The following is a 27,150-nucleotide window of genomic DNA, read 5'->3' on the forward strand; positions in this document are numbered from 1 at the left end:
ATAAAAGTAAAACCATAGCCAATATTAGAAAGATGGTTATGTTTCTAATACATACCTGCAAAGGTAAAAAATAAAATGTGTGGTCCAGATATAAAGTAAATTATATTACCCATTAAAAGTGTCAAATTGTACTTTCTTTTTGCCCTCTTTCTCTATAGGTTTCTCTTTGTTTCTGAAAGCCTCCGATGAAGTCTTTAACCCCATTTCTTTCTTAAATGGCTTTATGCTCTTTCCAAACACTCTTCTCTTTACTGTATTTTATTATGTTCTACCTTGTGTGTGCTCCCTCTTTAGTCTTAATGTGAATGCTAAATTTAGACACTGGTCACAAGATCACTTTCGCCAAGGTTTGTAACCAGGTGATGGATTCTTGGGCCAATTTTTTGCCTTGATAATATTCCAGAAGTAGAGTTGAAAGAAAGCAGAATAAAAAATAGACATCTGTAGAATGGACACACATCCTTCTAAAATGCACCATCAATTTAGTGAAGAAAAATTTGCTTCTTAGGTCAAGAATCTCTCAAAAGGCAGGTAGTACTTAGGTTTTCCCTAAGCTATACATGAGTTGTACAAATGGATTAATGTCATTATATAAAAGTCAATGTTGCATACCGCAAAAGAGCAAAAATTAAATCAACCAAAAAACAACCTCCATACACACAAAAAAGCTAACCAAATTACTGAGAAAATTAACTCAGTTGCTTTCTAGAATGTAATGAATGGTAGCGGTTTCTGTTTACGTATACTTGTAAATACATAAGGCATTCCCTCAATTATAAAAATTTCAAAAATACTAATAGCTATTTGCACACTGTCTTGCCAAACCCAAGCTCCTACAACATGCCATGTATACTCAAACCTCTATAAGCCTTCTACTGTCAATGATACCTTTCTGGTGCTTAACTCAATTGTTTTCCTCACTGCCTTTCACCCTACTCAGACCTCATACAAGCTTTACTCCCTCATTTTCCTATTTTTCATAAGCCCCCAGTTCAAGTAACTATATTTCAAGCAAGATCTCGCATATGTCTGCACATGCATATGCAATTTAATCTTCTTTGCCTTTCAAAATTTACCCAGTTATCTCACAATGACTATCCACCTGGCTTTATTCTCTCTCGAAACGTTGCCTATATATGGCCAATAGGTAAAAGATAAATGTTGGTGACACACTTAAATTAACAGCATAAACATACTTTCTAAAATGATATTGGTCAAAATAAAGATAATTTATCAAAAAATCTAAGCACTTGAAAGTACTCATAAAACCCCTTCAAAATTTCTAGCTATCTCTTTATCCTTCTCTAATCAAACCATGTTTCTATTATGCATCAGGATTCAAGATAAATAATTTTTAAATGTTCACACTCAAACTGAACTTCTATTACTAAGATAGCATGGTAAAATTATGAACTATATCAGGCATATAAAAAGTTCAGAAAACAATATAATGAACACAGTATGTATTCGCTACCCCACCTAAGAAATAACAGATAAAAAGAAAGCCCCTGACATGCTCCTCTACAATGCAATCTCCTTCCTGTTCCCCAGAGAAAATCAGCATTGATTATTTAAAACATCTTTCATTGCAAAAGCAAAAACAAAAACAACAGTCACATAATGTGTTAACTCCTTTTGAGGGCTAGTCCCACCACTAATTAAAATATTGTTTCTATGGAGAAAAATGTTCTGACTTCTAAACAACAGACTTACAAACACTTCTGAAACACAATATATTTGTAAGTTAGGGATTAACTCTACTTTTAAAACTCTGAAGGAAGGGGTTTATAGCAAAAACAACAACAACAACAAAAAACTTAAATGGAAGAGGGCAACAAGGGAAAACAAGATGATTAATTCTTTGAAACTTGATTTTAAAATTAGAGGGTTGGCCTAGATGCTCTCTAAGGTCCCTTTCAACTCTAAAATTCTGTGATTTTTATGGAATAAAATGAAAATGCTGCAGTTATTAATTGGATTTTAAAAATCTTAACTGAGAAGCTTGTGTTTATTTCTTCAATAAATCTAGCCTCTGAATTTATTTATAACACCATCCTTCCAAAGACACACACAGAAATAAAACATATATTACTGAAAATAACAGACATGACTACTGTTCAGATACCATACAAATGCAGTATTCTGAAAATGACAATCTGCCAGTCCATTTGAAGAGGCATGTAAGTTAAAACACTGGAGAGTCATGTTTATTTTACCTAAAAAGAAGAAATTCTGGAAGAACCTAAAAGTCATCTGTGGCATCCAAGCATAATAATGTATGTTCTTATCTAGAACAGAACTATCTGTCCACTAATTAATAAAAATATTAATCCTCGACAGACAATTGCATAGGCACAATATCTTGCTTTGTGTAAACATTCAATTACTATTTACAAAAATTTTATCAGCACTAAAACCATCAATCTAGCAGACAGAACTACCTCCACGTAAATGAGACTAAGATTCAAGCATCAGAGGCTAATAAAATCAAAACCTATTCCATTACAATTGCATTTTTCCTTTAAGGTAAAAATTCAATTTTACTAAAAATAATCCTATTAAATAACTCTTTAGTGATTACTAAATATGATTGCATCCTTTTTTAGAACAGTTAGCTTTCATAATACAAGTTGTGTTCAGTGTTTATGACACTTGAAGAATTACCTAATAATAAACAGAGATTAAAGAGCAATTTATAAATTGTCAACCCATCAGGGATTTTGCAGTCAATTATATATTCTGCATTCCTGAGGCTTTGGAAACAGAACTAAGTTTACAATTATCCATCCATGATGCATGTAATGCTTAACAGTATCAAACAAGTCATGCATGAATACTGTTATCATCTGATCATTATAAACCTAAAACATTTAAAATTAAGCTCTTGATACATTTTTATTATTATTTTATATATATATATATATTTTTTTTTTTTTTTTTTTTTTTTTTTTGCGGTACGCGGGCCTCTCACTGTTGTGGCCTCTCCCGTTGCGGAGCACAGGCTCCGGACGCACAGGCTCAGCGGCCATGGCTCACAGACCTAGCCGCTCCGCGGCATGTGGGATCCTCCCAGACCGGGGCACAAACCCGCGACCCCTGCATCGGCAGGCGGACTCTCAACCACTGCGCCACCAGGGAAGCCCCCGCTTGATACATTTTTAAAGATAACCTTATAATTTAAAATTACATTTAACTTACTTTAAAAGTGTAAAAGTCTGAAATAAATGTTATTTAAACTTGGTTTTCTTCCCAACTTCTTAGAAACTAGCTGTGGGGGGGAGGGGTATGGAGAAAAGGAGAGGAAGTAAGGGGTGAGGTGGGTGGGGGACCTGAGGGGTAAGAGGGGGAGAGGGAGAGGAGAGAAAACGTTAGACTGACTTCTTAGGTTTTGAAATTATATTTCTCAACTGTAAGTTGAAGGATAAAAGGATTTCTTTAATTGTGTTAGATATTCAATAAATGTGTGTTGAATGAATGAACAAATGAATAAATAGCTTAAGGATGTTGGGCAGCTCGCATCACCTAAGTATTCATTCATTAAACTACAAAACCATCAGGTTGAACTACATTGCTTACAAAATTTGATGCCTCCAGAACAGGGAATGGCAATTTTTTTTTTCTCTAAAGGGCCAGAAAGCAAATAATTTAGAGTTTGCAGGCATATAATCTGTGTCACAACTACTCAACTCTGTCACTGTGGCACAAAAACAGCCACAGCTGTTTTTGTGCCACACAAATGAATGAGTGTGGCTGTGCTCAAATAGAACTTTATTTACAGGGCTTCCCTGGTGGCGCAGTGGTTGAGAGTCTGCCTGCTGATGCAGGGGACACGGGTTCGTGCCCTAGTCCGAGAAGATCCCACATGCCACGGAGCGGCTAGGCCCATGAGCCATGGCCGCTGAGCCTGCGCGTCCGGAGCCTGTGCTCCGCAACGGGAGAGGCCACAACAGTGAGAGGCCCGCGTACCGCAAAACAAACAAACAAACCAAAAAAACCCTTTATTTACAGACACTAAAATTTGAATTTCATATTGTCATCTGTCACAAAAAAAATATTCTTCTTTTGATTGTTTTCCCAACCAATAACAAATGTAAAAAAATTCTTAGCACAGAGGCCTTGCAAACATAGGTGGCATACTGAATTTGGCTCAATGGCCACAGACTGCTGATTCCTGCTCTAGATGATTTCTAAAATTCCCTACAGCCACCTCCTGCTCTGGATGATTTCTAAAATCCCTGCAGCCTCTAAGGATTCAGAGAACGCCATAGCAAAACAAAACACCTCCACAAAAAAATCACCACCATCACCATCACAGAAAATCAACTCATGAACAAAAATTATCCACAGAATTCCCCCCCTCCTCAACCAGTTTTCCTTTAATCTACCAAATTTTTACATCTCTGAGGGCATAACACCAGCAGCAAGGCCTATTTAGCAGTTTGTGCAAAAACTCTTCATAATTTTTATGTTTGTTTAGGCAACTTCTGTGAAGAAAGTTTAGACCTTGTTCCCCATTCATATAAGAAACTCATTTATCATCACATTTTTGTCATCATGAAACCTGTGCTCTGCTTCATATGTTTCATCTAAGTGGTGTGAAATTCCATGCTGTTTGATAATAAAGTAACAAAGAATTACAAGGCATTTGCCAAATTCAGGGCAATAAAAACTAATGACAATGTTAAAAAGTATTAAAAAAGAAAGGAGGTGGATGGACCTAGAGTCTGTCATACAGAGTGAAGTAAGTCAGAAAGAAAGACAAATACCGTATGCTAACACATATATATGGAATTTAAGAAAAAAACATGTCATGAAGAACCTAGGGGTGGGACGAGAATAAAGACACAGACCTACTGGAGAGTGGACTTGGAGATATGGGGAGGGGGAGGGAGAGGCTGTGACAGAGTGAGAGTGGCATGGACATATATACACTACCAAATGTAAAACAGACAGCTAGTGGGAAGCAGCCGCATAGCACAGGGAGATCAGCTCGGTGCTTTGTGACCACTTATTTTTCTGATTTTTTTAAACAACTTTATTGGAGTATAGTTGCTTCACAACGGTGTATTAGTTTCTGCTTTATAACAAAGTGAATCAGTTATACATATGCACCTGTTCCCATATTCCTTCCCTCTTGCGTCTCCCTCCCTCCCACCCTCCCTATCCCACCCCTCCAGGCGGTCACAAAGCACCGAGCTGATCTCCCTGTGCTATGCGGCTGCTTCCCACTAGCTATCTACCTTACGTTTGGTAGTGTATATATGTCCATGCCTCTCTCTCGCTTTGTCACAGCTTACCCTTCCCCCTCCCCATATCCTCAAGTCCATTCTCTAGTAGGTCTGTGTCTTTATTCCTGTCTTACCCCTAGGTTCTTCATGACATTTTTTTCTTAAATTCTATATATATATGTTAGCATACGGTATTTGTCTTTCTCTTTCTGACTTACTTCACTCTGTATGACAGTCTCTAGGTCTATCCACCTCATTACAAATGTCTCAATTTTGTTTATTTTTATGGCTGAGTAATATTCCATTGTATATATGTGCCACAAACCCTCAGAATGGGAGAAAATATTTGCAAATGAAGCAACTGACAAAGGATTAATCTCCAAAATTTATAAGCAGCTCATGCAGCTCAATAGCAAAAAAACAAACAACCCAATCCAAAAATGGGCAGAAGACCTAAACAGACATTTCTCCAAAGAAGATATACAGACTGCCAACAAACACATGAAAGAATGCTCAACATCATTAATCATTAGAGAAATGCAAATCAAAACTACAATGAGATATCATCTCACACCAGTCAGAATGGCCATCATCAAAAAGTCTAGAAACAATAAATGCTGGAGAGGGTGTGGAGAAAAGGCAACACTCTTGCACTGCTGGTGGGAATGTGAATTGGTACAGCCACTATGGAGAACAGTATGGAGCTTCCTTAAAAAACTACAAATAGAACTACCTTATGACCCAGCAATCCCACTACTGGGCATATACCCTGAGAAAACCATAATTCAAAAAGAGTCATGTACCAAAATGTTCATTGTAGCTCTATTTACAATAGCCCGGAGATGTGACCACTTAGAGGGGTGGGATAGGGAGGGTGGGAGGGACGGAGATGCAAGTGGGAAGACATATGGGAACGTATGTATAATTGATTCACTTTGTTATAAAGCGGAAACTAACACACCATTGTAAAGCAATTATACTCCAATAAAAATGTAAAAAAAAAAAAAAAAGAACGAAAAACAACAACAAAAACCTTCAGAGGGCTTCCCTGGTGGCGCAGTGGTTGAGAGTCCACCTGCTGATGCAGGGGACACAGGTTCATGCCCCGGTCTGGGAAGATCCCACATGCCGCGGAGCGGCTGGACCCGTGAGCCATAGCCGCTGAGCCTGCGCGTCCGGAGCCTGTGCTCTGCAACGGGAGAGGCCACAACAGTGAGAGGCCCATGTACAGCAAAAAAAAAAAAAAAAAAAAAAAAAAAAATCTTTCAGAACCATTTCATTTTAAATCATGATATTAGGGGGGAAACGCATAAAGAGAACCTTATCACACTAAGAGTAATTCACCAAGGGCATATTTTAGACACATTTAATAGTGAATTATTTCACTGGGCTCGTTTATTAGAACTTTACGAAATTGGTATGAATCTCTCAGTGCTTCTAAGATTCCTAGCCCAATTGTGTTTGTGCACAGAATGGAGACATTACCATACATTTCACACTGCAGCTGGAATGCTGAGATAATGTGAAAGAAGTTGAGAAAGTGGAATTGGACCTATTTTTTTTTTGCTACTTTACAGTTTCAACTTTCAGTCTTTATGTTTACTAATATGGACGTAGAAGAAAACTCTCAAGCACATTTCCTAACTTTAAGTTCCATAGCTGGACCATTTGAATCAGTAGCAGACCTGCCACTTTGTTTAGTTATACTTTTCTGTAAATGCTCTCATTTATGTTTGTTGCCTTTTACAGATGTATCAGATTGCCACTGATGACCAAATTACCTGGAAAATTACCCTAAACTCGTACAAGATAGGAGTTTCATTTACTTGGGTCATTCTGCAAGGCTCACCTATGCAGGTCATATTCAAAATACTTTAGCTTTCTTTATATGCACTCCAACAAAATCTAGTAACAGGCAGTCCTTTGGTAGGAAATATGTGACATAATATTTGCTTATTAACACAGGTACATACTGAAAGTACTAATATAAACATAAACTCAACTCCAGGGCTTACAAATGATACCTAATGAGTTCCTGCTGAGCACTAGATGGAAAAGGTATTTTGAAGAAGGTATTTGGTTTTGTGCATTTTAAATTCCTTTTGGCTTATCCATAGTCTCTTTCTAGCATGCTATAAGTTAATTTCTGCTGCAGAGGTAGGTAAACACGCACATTTCAGGCTGATAGCAATGTGCCACTCCCTTCAACATGGGTAACTCCTCTTTATCTCTTTGCTACCCCCTTTTGCTCTCTTCTTATGTGTTCGTAGATTTCTCTTTCTCTTCTGCCTTTTTTTTTGTTAGTTTAGTACTGCTAATGGCACTCAAACCTGAGAAGGCTGCTAACCTCTACTCCATTATCTCCTCATGGTCTTATTGAACAGAGACAAGATATAGAACACAAATGTGTATTTCTGGTAACACAATTATTGTCCAAAACAATTGACTTAGTTTCTCAAATGAAAACAAAAGGAAACTTTTCAAAAGATATTGTGCCCCTTCAAAAATATATACACAAAAATGTCTTAATTTTGCTGCCTCTCATTTATCTATTTGAGCCCTGAAAACCTGTCAAGCGTTTTTTCTAAAAATATCCACTCTTCTTTTCAATTGCACTTTGAAAATTCATAAGGTGACCATAATTCATACAATGACTAGAACAGTTGTTTTCAAATAATCCTGGGAAGAAACTTGACAGCTCTCTTAGAAGTATTTTATGAGCAGTATATTTTTTCTAAATGCCTTCAAGAGAAGCACCTAGAGCCTTAAAGTCACGCTAAGAATGTTTCAGGAGTAAACAAACTTTGCTCTAAATTGCCATATCAACCTTCTCAAATTGGATACACCGTTGAAATATAAAAAGGTTTTTAACTTACATAGTGCACACAACAAAAAAATTAAATAAGTGTTCCTCACGTTTTAGGAGTTTATAGTCCAAAGCTAACAGATGCAGGCATAAATATCACAGCAAGGCAAATGCAAAGGTAAGATATAGCTTAACGGCCTTCCTACCATCATCCACCCAAAAATACCATTCAATTTTAGTTCATCTCTGGAGATGCTTAGCCCAGAACAGAATAGCAGATTCACTGAAGGCCAGGGTAGTTTAGTATCAATATTTTATCTACTTTTCATATTTTAATTTGGATCTTAGTTTGCTAAGGTATTTTTTCATTATGATGCAACATGGATTAGAAGCAGCTATACTATAATCATTTTTAGTAAGAACCACAGCAGTTACCGTTCACTAAGCAATCATTATTTGGCTGGCCTTCCGCCCAACACAACATTATCTTATTTCATTCTCACTACAATCCTACAACGTATCTACTATTATTATTATTCCCATTTTACAAACTAGATACTGAGGCTCAGAGAGGCTGCCTTGCTCAAGTTCATACAGCTAGTAAACGGTGGAATGGAGATGGACATTTCTAACATTATCAATACTAACAATACGAACAATGTCACTGGACCTAGTGATTTTACTCTTCCTGATTGATAACCTTGAAATGCCTAGGTTAATTTTTTCTGTTATTAACAAGGAAGACGTGGTGTTGTTTGTTTGTTTGTTTGTTTTTTGGTAAAAGTATCAACACAATTGTGATGTTAAATACAAATAGTGACATCACCAAAAGCAGCAGAGTATGAAACTCCAAAAAAGTGTACCTCCACTAAAACAATTATTAAGCTGTAAAAAACTGACAAAAACAATTTTTAGAACTCTGGAATCTAATAAAAAAACATATAACAACCAGGGAGTACATAAAGAGGAAAGAAATTGCTAAATTTCAGCAGAGAGCATTACGACATTTGTGCATACTCACCTCTCATATCCCATTCCCCAGATCAGAGGTAGCTATGGGGATAGATGGTATCTCTCATTCCTGGTATGGCTGGCTGCTACCAGAGGGGGAAATGTAAGCCTTGTTCTCAAAGAATTGTGATTGTGTCTTCTGACTTGTCTGGCAGCTTCCTGAACACCTGGCTCAGGGGCTTACCTCGTTTTGCAACGTTCAGAACTCTCTTCAGGATGAAGCTGTGTTCGGTGTTGTTTGTTGGAAGTATATAAACTACATAAAGTATATAAAGTACATACACTACCTGCACATGCCTGGAGCAACAGCTAATGGGGCAAGCAGGAGACAGAATAAAAGTCTAACAGTATGGAGGTTCATTAAAAAACTAAAACTAGAACTACCATATGACCCAGCAATCCCACTACTGGGCATATATCCTGAGAAAACCATAATTCAAAGAGTCATGTACCACAATGCTCATTGCAGTACTATTTATAATAGCCAGGATATGGAAGCAACCTAAGTGTCCATCGACAGATGAATGGATAAAGAAGATGTGGCACATATATACAATGGAATATTACTCAGCCATAAGAAGACATGAAACTGAGTTATCTGCAGTGAGGTGGATGGACCTAGAGACTGTCATACAGAGCGAAACAAGTCAGAAAGAGAAAAACAAATACCATATGCTAACACACATATATGGAATCTAAACAACAACAAAAAAGGTTCTGAAGAACCTAGGGGCAGGACAGGAATAAAGACCCAGATGTAGAGAATGGACTTGAGGACACGGGGAGGGAGAAGGGCAAGCTGGGACAAAGTGAGACAGTGGCATGGACATATATACACTACCAAATGTAAAATACATAGCTAGTGGGAAGCAACTACATAGCACAAGGAGATCAGCTAGGTGCTCTGTGACCGCCTGGAGGGGTGGGATAGGGAGGGTGGGAGGGAGATGCAAGAGGGAGGAGAAATGGGGTTAAATGTATATGTATAGCTGATTTACTTTGTTATACAGCAGAAACTAACACACCACTGTAAAGCAATTATACTCCTATAAAGATGTTAAAAAAAAGAATAAAAGTCTAGGAAGGAAGAGTCTGGGGCAGGAGGTACATCGTAGAATAAGGATTTTTAAAAGAGTAGCAATATTATATTTTTAATGTAACAAAAGATAAATAAACATAAAAGTATATTAACATCTATTTAATATGATGCTAAGAAAAAATAAAATGTTGAGAAAAAAATATTTTAAAAAATAAGGTTAAATACACCAAGATTAAAGATGAAAGATCTCATATTACAAGAGTACACAGAGTGCCAAAAGGAAAAATAAAAATCTACCATCTCGTCATATTCACTATCAAACTTAGGAATATCAAACTAAAAGAACATATTCTAAACGAATCCAAAAAAACCCAAATAACATAAAGCAAAACGAATCAGGGAGAAGCTTCAAGTTGGCGGAAGAGTAAGATGCAGAGATCACCTTCCTCCCCACAAATACATCAGTAATACATCTACCTGTGGAACAACTCCTACAGAGCACCTACTGAATGCTGGCAGAAGACCTCTGACCTCCCAAACGGCAAGAAACTCCCCACGTACCTGGGTAGGGCAAAAGAAAAAAGAAAACACAGAGACAAAAAAATAGGGACGGGACCTGCACCAGTGGGAGGGAGCTGTGAAGGAGGAAAGGTTTCCACACACTAAGAAGCCCCTTCGTGGGCGGAGACTGCGGGTGGTGGAGGGGGGAAGCTTTGGAGCCACGGAGGAGAGTGCAGCAACAGGGGTGCAGAGGGCAAAGCAAAGAGATTCCCGCAGAGGATCAGTGCCGACCAGCACTCACCAGCCCGAGAGGCTTGTCTGCTCACCCACCGGGGCAGTGGGGGCTGGGAGCTGAGGCTCGGGCTTCAGTCAGATCGCAGGGAGAGGACTGGAATTGGCTGTGTGAACACAGCCTGAAGGGGGCTAGTGTGCCACGGCTAGCCAGGAGGGAGTCAGGGAAAAAATCTGGAGCTGCCTAAGAGACAAGAGACTGTTTCTTGCCTCTTTGTTTCCTGGTGCGCGAGAAGAGGGGATTAAGAGCACTGCTTAAAGGAGCTCCAGAGACAGGTGGGAGCCGTGGCTATCAGAGCAGACCCCAGAGACAGGCATGAGACGCTAAGGCTGCTGCTGCAGCAACCGACAAGCCTGTGTGCAAGCACAGGTCACTATCAACACCTCACCTCCCGGGAGCCTGTGCAGCCCACCACTGCCAGGGTCCTGGGATCCAGGGACAACTTCCCCGGGAGAACGCACGGCGCACCTCAGGCTGGTGCAACGTCCCGCCCCGCATCCGTACCCCTCCCTACCCCCGGCCTGAGTGAGCCAGAGCCCCCGAATCAGCTGCTCCTTTAACCCCGTCCTGTTTGAGGGAAGAACAGACGCCCTCAGGCGACCTACACACAGAGGCCGGTCGAAATCCAAAGCTGAACGCGGGAGCTGTGTGAACATACAAGACAAAGGGAAATCTCTCCCAGCAGCATCAGAAGCAGCGGATTAAATCTCCACAATCAACTTGATGTACCCTGCATCTGTTGAATACTGGAATAGACAACAATTCATCCCAGATTAAGGAGGTGGACTTTGGAAGCAACGATATATATTTTTTTCCCTTTTTCTCTTTTTGTGAGTGTGTATGTGTATGCTTCTGTGTGTGATTTTGTCTGCACAGCTTTGCTTTTACCATTTGTCCTAGGGTTCTGTCTGTCCCTTTTTTTTTTTTAACCTAAAAATTTTTTTTCGTAATAGTTATTTTTTATTTTAATAACTTTATTTTATTTTATTTTACTTTATTTTATTTTATTTCATTTTATTCTTTCTTTTTTTCTTCCCTTTTATTCTGTGCCATGTGCAGGACAGGTTCTTGGTGCTCCAGCCAGGCGTCAGGATTGTGCCTCTGAGGTGGGAGAGCCAAGATCAGGACACTGGTCCACAAGAGACCACCCACCTCCATGTAATATCAAACAGCAAAAATCTCCCAAAGATCTCCATCTCAATGCCAAAACCCAGCTCCACTCAACGACCAGCAAGCTACAGTGCTGGACACACTATGCCAAACAACTAGCACGACAGGAACACAACCCCATACATTACACAGAGGCTGCCTGAAATCATAATAAGGCCACAGACACCCCAAAACACACCACCAGACATGGACCTGTCCACCAGAAAGACAAGATCCAGCCTCATCCACCAAAACACAGGCACTAGTACCCTCCACCAGGAAGCCTACACAACCCACTGAAACAGCCTTAGCTACTGGGGACAGACACCACAAACGGGAACTACGAAACTGCAGCCTGCAAAAAGGAGACCCCAAACACAGTAAGTAAAGCACAATGGGAAGACAGAAAAACACACAGCAGATGAAGTAGAAAGGCAAAAACCCACCACACCTAACAAATGAAGAGGAAATAGGCAGGCTACCTGAAAAACAATTCAGAATAATGATAGTAAAGATGATACAAAATCTTGGAAAGAGAATGGAGAAAATACAAGAAACATTTAACAAGGACCTAGAAGAACTTAAGAGCAAACAAACAATGATGAACAAACAACACAATAAGTGAAATTAAAAATTCTCTACAAGGAATCAGTAGCAGAATAACTGAGGCAGAAGAACGGATAAGTGACCTGGAAGAAAAACTGGTGGAAATAACTACTGCAGAGCAAAATAAAGAAAAAAGAATGAAAAGAATTTAGGACAGTCTCAGAGACCTCTGAGACAACATTAAATGCACCAACATTCCAATTATAGGAGTCCTAGAAGAAGAAGAGGAAAAGAAAGGGACTGAGAAAATATTTGAAGAGATTATAGTTGAAACTTCCGTAATATGGGAAAAGAAATCATTAATCAAATCCAGGAAGCACAGAGAGTCAAATACCGGATAAATCCAAGGAGAAACATGCCAAGACACATATTAATCAAATTATCAAAAATTAAATACAAAGAACAAACATTAAAAGCAGCAAGGGAAAAAAAAAAACAAATAACGCACAAGGGAATCCCCATAAGGTTAACAGCTGATCTTTCAGCAGAAACTCTGCAAGCCAGAAGGGAGTGGCAGGACATATTAAAAGTGATGATGGAGAAAAATCTACAACCAAGATGACTCTACCCAGCAAGGATCTCATTCAGATTTCATGGAGAAATTAAAACCTTAGAGACAAGCAAAAGCTAAGAGAATTCAGCACCACCAAACCAGCTTTACAGCAAATGCTAAAGGAACTTCCCCTAAGCAGGAAGCACAAGAGAAGGAAAAGACCTACAATAACAAACCCGAAACAATTAAGAAAATGGTAATAGGAACATACATAGCAATAATTACCTTAAATGTAAATGGATTAAATGCTCCAACCAAAACACAGACTGCCTGAATGGATACAAAAACAAGACCTGTATATATGCTGTCTACAAGAGACTCACTTCAGACCTAGGGACACATACAGACTGAAAGTGAGGGGATGAAAAAAGATATCCCATGCAAATGGAAATCAAAAGAAAGCTGAAGTAGCAGTTCTCATATCAGACAAAATAGATTTTAAAACAAAGACTATTACAACAGACAAAGAATGACACTACATAATGATCAAGGGTTCAACCCAAGAAGAAGATATAACAATTGTAAATACTTATGCACCCAACATAGGAGCAACTCAATACATAAGGCAAACACTAACAGCCATAAAAGGGGAAATCTACAGTAACACAGTCATAGTAGGGGACTTTAACACCCCACTTTCACCAATGGACAGATCATCCAAAATGAAAATCAATAAGGAAACACAAGCTTTAAATGATACATTAAACAAAATGGACTTAATTGATATTTATAGGACATTCCATCCAAAAACAACAGAAAACAATTTCTTCTCAAGTGTTCACAGAAGATTCTACAGTATAGCTCATATCTTGGGTCACAAATCAAGCCTTGGTAAATTTAAGAAAATTGATATCATATCAAGTATCTTTTCCAACCACAATGCTATAAGACTAGATATCAATTACAGGAAAAGATCTGTAAAAAATGCAAACACATGGAGGCAAAACAATACACTACTTAATAACCAAGTGAACACTGAAAAAATAAAAGTGGAAATCAAAAAATACCTAGAAACAAATGACAATGGAGACACAATGACCCAAAATCTATGAGATGCCTGCCAATGCAGGGGACACGGGCTCGTGCCCCGGTCCGGGAGTATCCCACATGCTGCGGAGCGGCTGGGCCCATGAGCCATGGCCACTAAGCCTGTGCGTCCAGAGCCTATGCTCTGTGGCAGGAGAGGCCACAGCAGTGAGAGGCCCTCGTCCCTCAAAAAAAAAAAAAGAAAAAGAAAAAGAAAAAAGAAGACACTGATGAAAGAAATTAAAGATGATACAAATAGATGGAGAGATATACCATACCATGTTCTTGGACTGGAAGAATCAACACTGTGAAAATGACTCTACTACCCAAAGCAATCTACAGATTCAGTGCAATCCCTAACAAACTGCCACTGTCATTTTTCACAGAACTAGAACCAAAAATTTCACAATTTGTATGGAAACACAAAAGACCCCGAATAGCCAAAGCAATCTTGAGAAAGAAAAACGAAGGTGGAGGAATCAGGCTCTGTGACTTCAGACTACACTACAAAGCTACAGTAATCAAGACAGTATGGTACTGGCACAGAGAAAGAAATATAGATCAATGGAACAGGATAGAAAGGCCAGAGATAAACCCACACACCTATGGTCCGCTTATCTTTGACAAAGGAGACAAGAATATACAGTGGAAAAAAGACAGCCTGTTCAATAAGTGGTGCTGTGAAAACTGGACAGCTGCATGTAAAAGAATGAAATTAGAACACTCCCTAACACCATACAGAAAAATATACTCAAAATGGATTAAAGACCTAAATGTAAGGCCAGACACCATCAAACTCTTAGAGGAAAAGATAGGCAGAACACTATATGATGTAAATCACAAGATGCTTTTTGACCCACCTCCTATAGAAATGGAAACAAAAGTAAACAAATGGGACCTAATGAAACTTAAAAGCTTTTGCACAGCAAAGGAAACCATACACAAGACAAAAAGACAACCCTCAGAATGGGAGAAAATATTTGCAAATGAAGCCACTGACAAAGGATTAATCTCCAAAATTTACAAGCAGCTCATGCAGCTCAATGTCAAAAAAACAAACAACCCAATCCAAAAATGGGCAGAAGACCTAAATAGACATTTCTCCAAAGAAAATATACAGATTGCCAACAGACACATGAAAGAATGCTCAACATCATTAATTATTAGAGAAATTCAAATCAAAACTACAATGAGATATCATCTCACACCAGTCGGAATGGCTTTCATCACAAAAAATAAATGCTGGAAAGGGTGTGAAGAAAAGGGAACCCTCCTGCACTGTTGGTGGGAATGTAAATTGATACAGCCGCTATGAAGAACAGTATGGACGTTCCTTAAAAAACTAAAAACAGAACTACCATACCACCCAGCAATTCCACTCCTGGGCATATAGCCTGAGAAAATCATAATTCAAAAAGTGTCATGTACCAAAATGTTCAGTGCAGCACTATTTACCATAGCCAGGACATGGAAGCAACCTAAATGTCCATCGACAGATGAATGGATAAAGAAGATGTGGCACATATATACAATGGAATATTACTCAGCCATAGAAAGGAATGGAACTGAGTTCTTTGTAGTGAGGTGGATTGACCTAGAGACTGTCCTATAGAGTGAAGTAAGTCAGAAAGAGAAAAACAAATACCGTATGCTGACACATATATATGAAGTCTAAAACAAAAATGGTCATGAAGAACGTGTGGCAAGACGGGAATAAAGATGCAGACCTAGTAGAGAATGGACTTGAGGACACAGGGAGGGGTAAGGGTAAGCTGGGGCAAAGTGATAGAGTGGCATGGACATATGTACACTACCAAACGTAAAATAGATAGCTAGTGGGAAGCAGCCGCACAGCACAGGCAGACTAGCTTGGTGCTTTGTGACCACCTAGAGTGGTGGGATAGGGAGGGTGGGAGGGAGGGAGATGCAAGAGGGAAGAGATATGGGGACATATGTATATGTATAACTGATTCACTTTGTTATAAAGCAGAAACTAACACACCATTGTAAAGCAATTATACTCCAATAAAGGTGTTTTAAAAAAAACGAATAAAAAGGCATCAGAGTTTTCAACAGGTTAGACTGGGTGCAAAAAGACAATGGAGTAAGATTACAGAGCACTGAAGGAAAAGAATGTTGAACCTAAAGTTTTATATACAACTAAATTGTCTTTCAAATATGATGGCATCATGGGCACAGATTCACATCGGTCTGTTCAGTTTGTAAGAATCATCAAGCTGTATACTTATGAAATTTGCATTTTTCTGTACATATATTATACTTAAATAAAGAGTTAAAGAAGTCACAGGATGTCAGAAAAGGAAATCCCAGCACTCGTTCTCCCACAGAAAAACTAATTTAACAACAATATATGGACCAAAACACGTTTATGAGTTTTCCACATTAGCATTAAGAAGTTGCAGTACCCCACACAAGGACAAAGTAGAGAACAGCTGCAATGAAACAAGATGACCAAATTCACTTTATACACATGAGCCCCTCCCCCAACCCAGCAGAGCTCAGTGTCAAGACAGATTACTCAGGCATGCAACTTCTCCCTCGGGGGAAAAGAGGGAGTGGAATATTAGTCCCACATCCCAGAATTACAGAGTGTGCCCAAGGTAATGGATTCTCTTGCAGCTTACTTGGAGTGCTGATGGACCAGAACAGTTTGGATGCCTGGGGGCAACTATGAACAAAGGAAAGTGGCTGGAATGTTACTACAGTTGGCATGGTTTGTGTGATTGGAAGCAGGCACACAACGTGAGGCTTCCCTCCTGACAGTGAAGGAGAGGAGTGGAAGGAACATGTGTTCAATATCCCAGCCGTTCAGAGTGCTGCCCAAGGGACTAGTTTCTGTCTTTCTTCACTTGAAGCTCTGACAGAACCAGCATAGTTTGGATACCTGAGGACTGCTGAGAATAATGGTAAGTGGCAAGCAGCCTACCGTGGGTGGCACACTCAGCGTGATTACAAGGTGCACAACTCGAGGCTTCTACCTTTGAAGGGAGAGAAAGGAGTGGAGCATGCATCCAATATTCTGATCTTTCAGGGGACTGTACAAGAGACTGGTTTCTGTCTTGCCTGACTCAGAGTGCTGATTAGACCTGGCATATTATAAATACCCGGGAGAGCTGAAAACAAAAAAACTAGCTTGATGATGTGCTACTGTTTCAGAGAACCAGCAATACAGCAGACAGACACCAGAGAAAGCAAGAGATTATGAGTTTCTGAAAAAAAGAAACCAACAAATCCCTCTAATTAGAAATCTACAAACACAAGTCCAGAGAAGATACATCCACAGGCCCCCAGAATTTTGAGCTGGGATGACTGATGAAGGTCTTTCCCTGTCAGAGCCAGTACATAAAGACTAGGATATATGACTGTCTCTTCAAATGTGCAGATATCAATGCAAAGCTAAAAGGAACATGAAAAGAGAATAATAAAGTCCAATCAAAGGGACAAAATAAAGCTCCAGAAACTGATACTAATGAAATGAATATTTTGAATAAAAAGTTCAAAATAACTGTCATAAAAATGCTCAATGAGGTTGGGAAAACTGTGCATGAATAAAATGAAAATATCGAGAGAAAATATGAAAAAGAAACAAATTCTGAAGATGAATAATACAAAAACTGAACTAAAAAAATTCAATGCCTGGGTTCAACAACAGATTTAATCATATAGAAGAAAGAATTAGCCAACATGAAGAAAGGTCATTTAAAATTACCCAGTCAGAGGAGTAAAAAGGAAAAAGAATGAAGAAAGCCTGAAGGACTTAAGTGATACCATAAAATGAATCACCCTTCATATTATGGTAGTCTCAGAACAAGAAGTGAGAGAGAAAGGTTCATAAAGTTTCCCTTCTCAGAACCAGAAGAGAGAGAGAGAAAGGTATTTAAAGATAATAGCTGAAAACTTCCCAAATCTGGAGAGGGAAATGGACAACCAGATTCAAGAAGCCTAAAAAGGACCAGAAAAGATGAATCCAAAGAAATCCACACCAAGACACATTCCAATCAAATTGTCAAAAGTCAAGGACAAGGAGGAAATTTTTTTTCAAAGGGAAAATTTTAAAAGCAGAAAGATTAAAGTGACTCATCACATAAAAGGGATCCCCAACAAGACTAACAGTGGACTTCTCATCAGAAACTTCACAGATCAGAAGGGAGTGTAATGATATATTCAAACTGATGAAAGTAAAAAAAAGGCCTACCACGAATATTACATCCAACAAAGATGTACTTCAAAAAATGAAAGAGATAAAGACTTTCAGATAAACAAAAGCTGAGGGAGTTTGTCAATGTTAGACCTGACTTACAAGGTATGATAAAGGGAGTCCTTCAAGTTGAAACAAAAGGATACTAAATAGCAATACAAAAGCATATGAGAGTATGAAGCTGGATGGTAAAGGTAAATATACAGACAAATAAAGAGTACCATAACAATATGTTACAAAGATCACTTTTTCTAGTACTTGAGTTAAAAAATAAAACCATAAACAATAACTATAACTAGAAATATTTAATAAACACTATAAAAAGATGTGATTGTGATATCAATAATATAAGGTGTGTGGGGGAGAGTAAAACTAAAGTTTTTATAAGTGACCAAAGTGAAGTTGTTATTAGCATAAAATGTACCGTTATGTTTTATGGAAGCTCCTTGATAACCACAAAGAAAATGCCTATAAAAGATACACAAAAGAAAACGAAAAGAATCAAAGAATACCACTACAAAAAAATCCAACAACAACCAAACACAAAGGAAGCAAAAAAAGTGGGGCAAAAGAGCTATAAGACAGAACACAATTAACAAAAATGGCAATAGCTAAATCCTTATCTATCAATAATTACTTTAAATTTTAATGGACACATTCTCCAACCAAAAGACAAAAAATAGCTAAATGGGTCAAAATACCAGTATCTAACTACATGCTGTCTTACAAGAAACTCACTTTAGACTTAAAGACACACATAGGCTAAAAGTGAAAAGGATAGAAAAATATATTCCATGAAAATGGTAACCATATCAGACCAAAGAGACTTGAACTCAAAAACGAACGGTCACAAGAGACAAAATAGGACATAATATAATGATAAAAGTTTCAATTCACCAGGAAGATGTAACAGTTATAAATATATATGTACCCAACATCAGAGCACCTAATATATATAAAGCAACCTTTGACAGAAATGAAGGGAGAAATACATAGTAACACATTAATAACAGGAGACTTCAATACCCCACTTTCAATAATTGATAAAACATATATGCATTCAACAAAATGAGAGAACCTGAACAACACTACAGACCAAATGGACCTAACAGACCTAACAGACAAATGAAAATGTTCCATGTAACAGCACCAGAATACACATTCTTCTCAACAGCACAAAGAACATTCTCCAAGATAAATCACCAATTAGGTCATCTGTTTTGTTAAAACAGATCTTAACAAATTTAAGAAGATTAAAATCATACAAAGTATCTTCTCTGACCTAAACAGACTGAAATTAGAAATTAATAGGAGAAGGAAAAAAATACAAATTGGAACCACAGTAAAATATCACTTAACACCTCTTAGGATGGCCATTATGAAAAAACCAACCAAACAAACAAAAAACCAAGTGTTGGTGAAGATATAGAGGAACTGGAACCCTGTACACTGTTGGTAGGAATGTAAATTGGTGCAGCTGCTACAGAAAACTATATGAAGGTTCCTCAAAAAATTCAAAATAAAACTACCACATGATCCACCAATCCCAGATCTGAGTATTTATCCAAAAGAATTGAAATCAGGTACCTGAAGAAATATTTGCATGCCCATATTCACTGCAGCATTACTTGGGATAGCCAAAATTCAGGAAGCAACCTAATTGTTCATCAATGGATAACTAGATAAAGAAGGGATGATACATCCAAACAATGGAATATTTTTCACCCTTAAAAAAGAAATCTTGGAAATTCCCTGGCAGTCCAGTGGTTAGGACTCCATGCTTTCACTGCTGAGTGTCCAAGTTCAATCCTTGGTCGAGGAACTAAGATCCCACAAGCCACAGAGCATGGCAAAAAAAGAAAAAAGAAATCTTGTCATATGTGGTGACATGAATAAACCTGGAAGATATCATGCTAAGTGAAATAAGCCAGTCACAGAAGGACTAACACTGCATAATGCCACTTATATGAGGTATCTAAACTAGTCAAACTCACAGAAGCAGAAAGTAAAGTGGTGGTTGCCATGGACAGGGAGAAGGAAGAAATGGAAAGCTGATAACATGCATAAAGTTTCAGTTATGCAAAATGAAAAAGTCTTGGAGATTTCTCATAAAACTTTGTGCTTAAAATTAACAGTATTGTACTGCACACTTAAAAATTTGTTAAGAGGGTGGATCTCAGGCTATGTGTTTTTACAACCACAATAGAGGAAAAAATAGTTTAAAAACATGATGGAGGAGATAACAGGGCAGTAGAAGCATAATATTTTCATCTTGAATTCTCACATTACAAACAGATAGGATAACTATAAAAAACAAAGAACAGAACTTATGAACAAAATATACAACAAAACTAAGACATAAGAAGTCCCACTTGAACCTCATAATACAACCACAAGGAGATAAACCACCAACAGCAACATGATCTGCATGGTAACAGCAATTCTATGGTAATAAGCAGATACCATATGCAGACCTGAGAACAGGAGAATAAACACATAGTACTCACTGGAAAACACAGTGGCCAAATTAGGAACAGTAGGTGAAACTGGAAGGGCTTTTGTCAATTCCAATAGTGGATGAATGCAAGCAGTCTGGGATAATAAGTTCTAAAGGAGCTGGAGCAGTCTAATCCCATGAACTCTCAAAATTGACTAACAAAGGCTCCTTTTTAAGACACCATGAGGACAAACTGCTTTAAGTGTAATTAAAATTGGGCAGGACAAGGACAATAGAAAGAAAGAAAAAGAAGACCCAGACAAAAGTAAGGGTAGGGAAGGGAGACAGGATACCACAGAAAAAAAAGGTGAAAAAACACAAAATGGAGCTCTGTGTAGTTAGAAAACCTAGCTGAACCAAACTTCCTTCTAAAAGCTCAGGCAAAGTAACTTCACATAAAAACAAACAACAGAAAGCTATCAAGATCAAACCCCATACAAAATTAGCATAAAAAATACAAAAGAATGAGAATGACACAGCTATAGAAAAGGAAAGCACAACAGAAAAATATGCTTGTAAAACAGATCAAAACGAGAAATTATCTCAAAATATGCTAAAATTTTTGAGAAACAGACACAAAATATGAAAGAACATATATCAGAATTGGACAAACTCAGGAATAAGATGAGAATTTAATAAGAACTAAAGAATTAGAAATTTTTTAAATTTCAGAAATAAAGCCCAAATTAAAAGGAACACAAGAGCAAACACACAAGGACAAACAACAAATAATTTCTTAAGAAAAGCAGAAGGTGAAAAGGAAGAAAATATTAATAACCCAAAATAAATGAGACAAAAGGATTCAAGAAAAAGTGACACAACTGAATATAGGAAAAGAAGGTCCAGCATATGAATAACAGATGTCCCTGAAAAGAAAATTAAAACATATTTCTCGATTTCAAAATTTACTACAAAACTATAGTAATTAAGACAAGGTAAAAACAAATTAACAAAACTACAAAAAAAAAGACAAGGTGGTACTGGCATAGAGACAGAAATATAGTTCAACAGAACAGAACTGAAAGTCAGAAATAAACCAATAAATTTACTGTTGGTTTATTTTTGACAAGGGTGTCAAGAAAAACAAATGGGAGAAAAAATACTCTTCAACAAATGGTCTTGGAGCAACTGGATACCCACATGCAAAAGAATGAATTGGACCACTTCCTTAGCTGTACACAAATGACATACACACACACACACACAAACCTCAAAATGGATTGATTACCAAATTATAAGAATATGAACTATAAAATTCTTAGAAAAAACATATATAGGACAATTTTTAGTTTTTGCTTTTGTTGCCTGTGCTTTTGGTGTCACATTCAAAAACTTTTTGTCAAGGGCAATGTCAACAAGCTTTTTCCTGTGTTCATCTAGGAATTTTATGATGTTATTTATTATGTTTAATCCATTTTGAGTTGAATATTGTGTATGGTGTAAGATAAGGGTCCTAAATTCATTCTTTTGCATGTGAATATACAGTTTTCCCAACATCATTTACTAAAGACATCATCCTTTCCCCATTTTGTATTTCTGGTGCCTTTGTTGAACAGTAGTTGACCATACATGCCTGGGTTTATTTCTGGGCAAATCAAGCAACATAATACACATTAACTAGACAAGGGATAAAAATCATATGATCATCTCAATAGACACAGAAAAAGCATTTGACAAAATGCAACATGCATTTATGATAAAAATTCTCAACAGGGGCTTCCCTGGTGGCGCAGTGGTTGAGAGTCCGCCTGCCGAGGCAAGGGTTCATGCCCCGGTCCGGGAAGATCCCACATGCCGCGGAGCAGCTGGGCCCGTGAGCCGTGGCCGCTGAGCCTGCACGTCCGGAGCCTGTGCTCCGCAACGGGAGAGGCCACAACAGTGAGAGACCCGCGTACCGCAAAAAAAAAAAAAAAAAATTCTCAACACAGTAGGTATAGCAGAATATACCTCAACATAATAAAAGCCATCTATAACATACCCACAGCTAACATCATACTCAGTGGAGAAAAGCTGAAAGCTTTTTCTCTCAGATCAGAACAAGGTAAGGATGCACACTATCATCACTTTTATTGAACACAGTATTGGAAGTCCTAGCTACAGCAATTAGGCAACAAAAAGAAAAAAAAGGATTCCAATTTGGAAAGGAAGAAGTAAAACTGCTACCATCTGCAGATGACAAGCCATTATATACAGTAAGTGCCCTACATATGAACCTTCAAGTTGCAAACTTTCAAAGATACTAACGTGTATCTGGTTCCAGCAAGGAAGCAGAACCTGTGCCATCAACGTCAGGTGTGAGTGAAATTGCAGCTTGCCCTCCGTCTCCTATTGCTGAGGATCCTTCAGCTCTACCATCTCCAACCTCCTCTCCCTCCTCCAGTCAGTAACTCTTCTTGCCTGTTTACTTGATGCCAGCCCTTGTATGCCAGCTGTTGTACTGTACTACTGTACTTTTCAAGGTATTGTACTGTAAGATTAAAAATGTTTTCTTCCTCTTTTGTGTTTGTTTGTTTTTTATGTATTATTTGTGTGAGAAGTATTATAAAGCCATTACGGTACAGTACTATATAGCCGATTGTGTTAGCTGGGTACCCAGGCTAACTTTGTTGGACTTACAAATGCACTCTTGGAATGGAACTCGTTCATATGTAGGGGACTTACTGTATAGAAAACCCTAAAGACTCCTCCAAAAACCTGTTAGAATAAATGAGTTCAGCAAAGTTGCAGGATACAAAAATAATAGATAGAAATCAGTTGTGTTTCTATATACACTAATAATGAGTTATCAGAAAGAGAAAACAATCCCATTTACAACTGCATCAAAAAGAATAAAATACCTAGGAATAAATTTAACCAAGGAGGTGAAAGACTTGTACTCTGAAAACTATAAGACACTGATGAAACAAAACTGAAGAAGGAACAAATAAATGAAAAGATATATCATTCTCATGAATTGGAAAAATTAATATTGCTAAAATGTCCATATTACCAAAACTGATCTATAGATTCAATGCAATCCCTATTAAAATACCAATGGTATTTTTCACAGAACTAAAACAAATAATCCTAAAATCTGTAAGGAATGACAAAAGACCCAGAATAGCCAAAGCAATCTTGAGAAAGAAGAACAAACCTGAGGCATCATGCTCCCAGACTTGAAACTATACTATAAAGCCATAGTAATTAAAAGTGTACGGTACTGGCATAAGAACAGACACATAGATCATTGGAACAAAATAAAGAACCCAGAAACAAACCCATGCATATATGGCCAATTAATCTATGACAAAGGAGGAAAGAGCATATAATGGAGAAAAGACAGTCTCTCCAATAAAAAGTGTTGGGAAAACTGGACAGGTACATGCAAAAGAATGAAACTGGATCCCTTTTTTACAACGTCCAAAAAAACTGACTTGAAATGGATTAAAGACTTGAATGTAAGAACTGAAGCCATAAAACTCCTAGAAGAAAGCATAGGCAGTAAGCTCTCTGACATCAGTCTTAGCAATATTTTTTTGGTCTTATCTCCTCAGGCAAAGGCAACAAAAGCAAAAATAAATAAATGGAACTACATCAAACTAAAGAGTTTTTGCACAGTGAAGGAAACCATAAAAAAAAAAGCAACCTACTGAATGGGAGAAGATATTTCCAAATCATTTATCTGATAAGGGGTTAATATCCAAAAAATTCATGAAAAACGTATACAACTTAATATCAAAAAAGCAAACAACTTAATTTAAAAATCAGCAGAACACATGAATAGACATTTTTCCAAAGATATATACATGGCCAACAGGCACAAAAAGGATTCTTGACATCACTAATTATCAGGGAAATGCAAATCAAAACCACAATGAAATACTGTCTCATACCCGTCAGAATGGCTATTATCAAAAAGACAAAAAAATAACAAGTGTTGGCAAGGATGGGGAGAAAAGGGAACCCTCATGCAATATTGGTGGGAATGTAAATTGGTACAGCCACTATAGAAAACAGTATTGGGGCTCCTCAAAAAATTAACAATAGAACTACCATATGATCCAGCAATTCCACTCCTGGGTATTTATCCAAAGAAAACACTACTTAGAAAAGATATACGTACCCCTATGTTAACTGCAGTATTATTTTCAATAGCCAAGATATGGAAACAACCTAAGTATCCATCAATAGAAGAACAAGTAAAGAAAATGTGTTTTATATCTATACACAACAGAATGTTATTCAGCCACAAAAGAAGAATGAAATCTTGCCACTTGTGACAACATGGATTGGACTTAGAATTATGCTAAGTGAAATAAGTTAGAGAAAGACAATTACCATATGATTTCACTTATATGTGAAATCTAAAAAACAAACAAGTGAATGAACAAAGTAAAAACATACTCATAGATTCATGAAAACAAACTGGTGTTTGCCAGGGGAAAGTGGGGTTGGGTGGTGGGCAAAATATTTGAACAGGATTATTAAGAGGTATAAACTTCCAGTTACAAAATAAATAAGTTACGGGGATGTAATACACAGCATAGGGAATACAGTCCATAATAGTGTAATAACTGTATGGTGAGAGATAACTAGATTTATCATGGTGACCATTTCAAAATGTATATAAATCAAATCACTATGATGTAGATCTGAAACTAATATAATATTGTATGCCAATTATACTTCAATTTTTTAAAAAACTGGCATAATATTGTATGCCAATTATACTTCAATTAAAAAAATATTTCAGCTGGTTTTCAATGTCCTGATGACAGAGAAGTCCAGGAAAAAAGAGAAAATGACAGCTTTATCTATCCCTGTGTTTTTCCTGATTTTCCTCTCTCAGGAGTCCTTACATCAGAATCCCTGAAAGAGGTGAGTAAGTGTTAAACACAAAAGATGTAGTAAGACAAACATTATTCTAGAAATTAAGAGATTTTGGTTTTAAGTCTGATTCATTCATTATCTCTTTATGCTACCAGGCATATGATTCTTCAGTTTCTCATTTGTAAGATTCGCAAAATGGAAAAGATTACCCCTAAAGGCTATTTGAATGCTAACATCCAATGAATCTATGATTCATGTGTAATCACTTCATGTACTTAAAAAAGCAACTGCCTTTGCTGGCAATTAAAACATTAGCTAACAGCCATTTGAAATGTCATCCAAAAGTAAATAAAGTTTACTTAAATGAAATTTGGATAGAATACAATATCTGGCCTTCCCATATGACTATGAGTGAAATCTTTGATTCACAGAAATTTTATAAAGTGAAAAATCTCACACAAAGTTCTTACGCAATTTCAAACAGTAATAAATCAAAATCGAAAGTAAACTTATTAAAAGACAACTACATTACATAATTATACGTTTTTAGACCACGTAATGAAATTAAGTATATTAGTATGTTATATTATATGATAGTATGTGCTCTGAATACTCATTTAAAAACCACACCAGCTCTAAAAAAAAAAATCACTTGCTCTTCAGTTTCTCTATCATATGTGCCAACTTAAAATATTAAAGTATGAAAGTTAATATGAAGGGATTAATAAACACTGATATGGTGATTGCTCAGATACAGGTGCTCATTAACAGAATTAGTATCCTTATGAAAAAGACCCCAGAGGAATCCCTCAGCCTATCCACCATATAAGGATACAGTGAAAAAACAGCTGCCCATGAATCAGGAAGTGGGTCCTCAACAGACACTGAATTTCCTGGCACCTTGATCTTAAGACTTCCCAGCCTTCAGAAGTGTGAAAAATAAATTTCTGTTGTTTATAAGCCACCAATCTATGGTATTTTATTGGCGCAGCCTGAACTTAGACAATCTCAAATAAACAACCTTACTTTTCACCTCAAGGGTAGACAAAGGACAAACTAAACCCAAAAATAGCAGAAGGAACGAAATAATAAAGACTAGAGCAGAAATAAATCAAATAGAGGATATAAAAACAATAGAGGGAATTCCCCGGCGGTCCAGTGGTTAGGACTTGGTGCTCTCACTACCAGGGACCCAGGTTCGATCCCTGGTTGGGGAACTAAAATACCACAAGCCACACAGTGTGGCCAAATAAAAATAAAAACAATAGGAAAAAAATCAACAAACTGAGAAAATACTTGTAAATCATATGTCTGATAAGGATTAATATCCTGAATGAAGAACTCCTACAACTTAGCAACAACAACAAAACCAAACAACTCAATCAAAAACTAAGTAAAAGATTTCAACAGACAT

The 27,150-nt window shown here is 37.4% G+C and overlaps 1 protein-coding gene across 2 annotated transcripts in view; it reads right to left on the minus strand.

The window, feature by feature from the left end:
* Positions 1-27,150, minus strand: part of ABCB7 (ATP binding cassette subfamily B member 7) — a 153,778-nt gene that overhangs the window by 99,526 nt on the left and 27,102 nt on the right. The gene's annotated exons all lie outside the window — the stretch shown is intronic.

The sequence above is a fragment of the Mesoplodon mirus genome, assembly GCF_964341445.2.
Source record: "Mesoplodon mirus genome assembly, chromosome: X".
Taxonomy (NCBI): Eukaryota; Metazoa; Chordata; class Mammalia; order Artiodactyla; family Ziphiidae; genus Mesoplodon; species Mesoplodon mirus.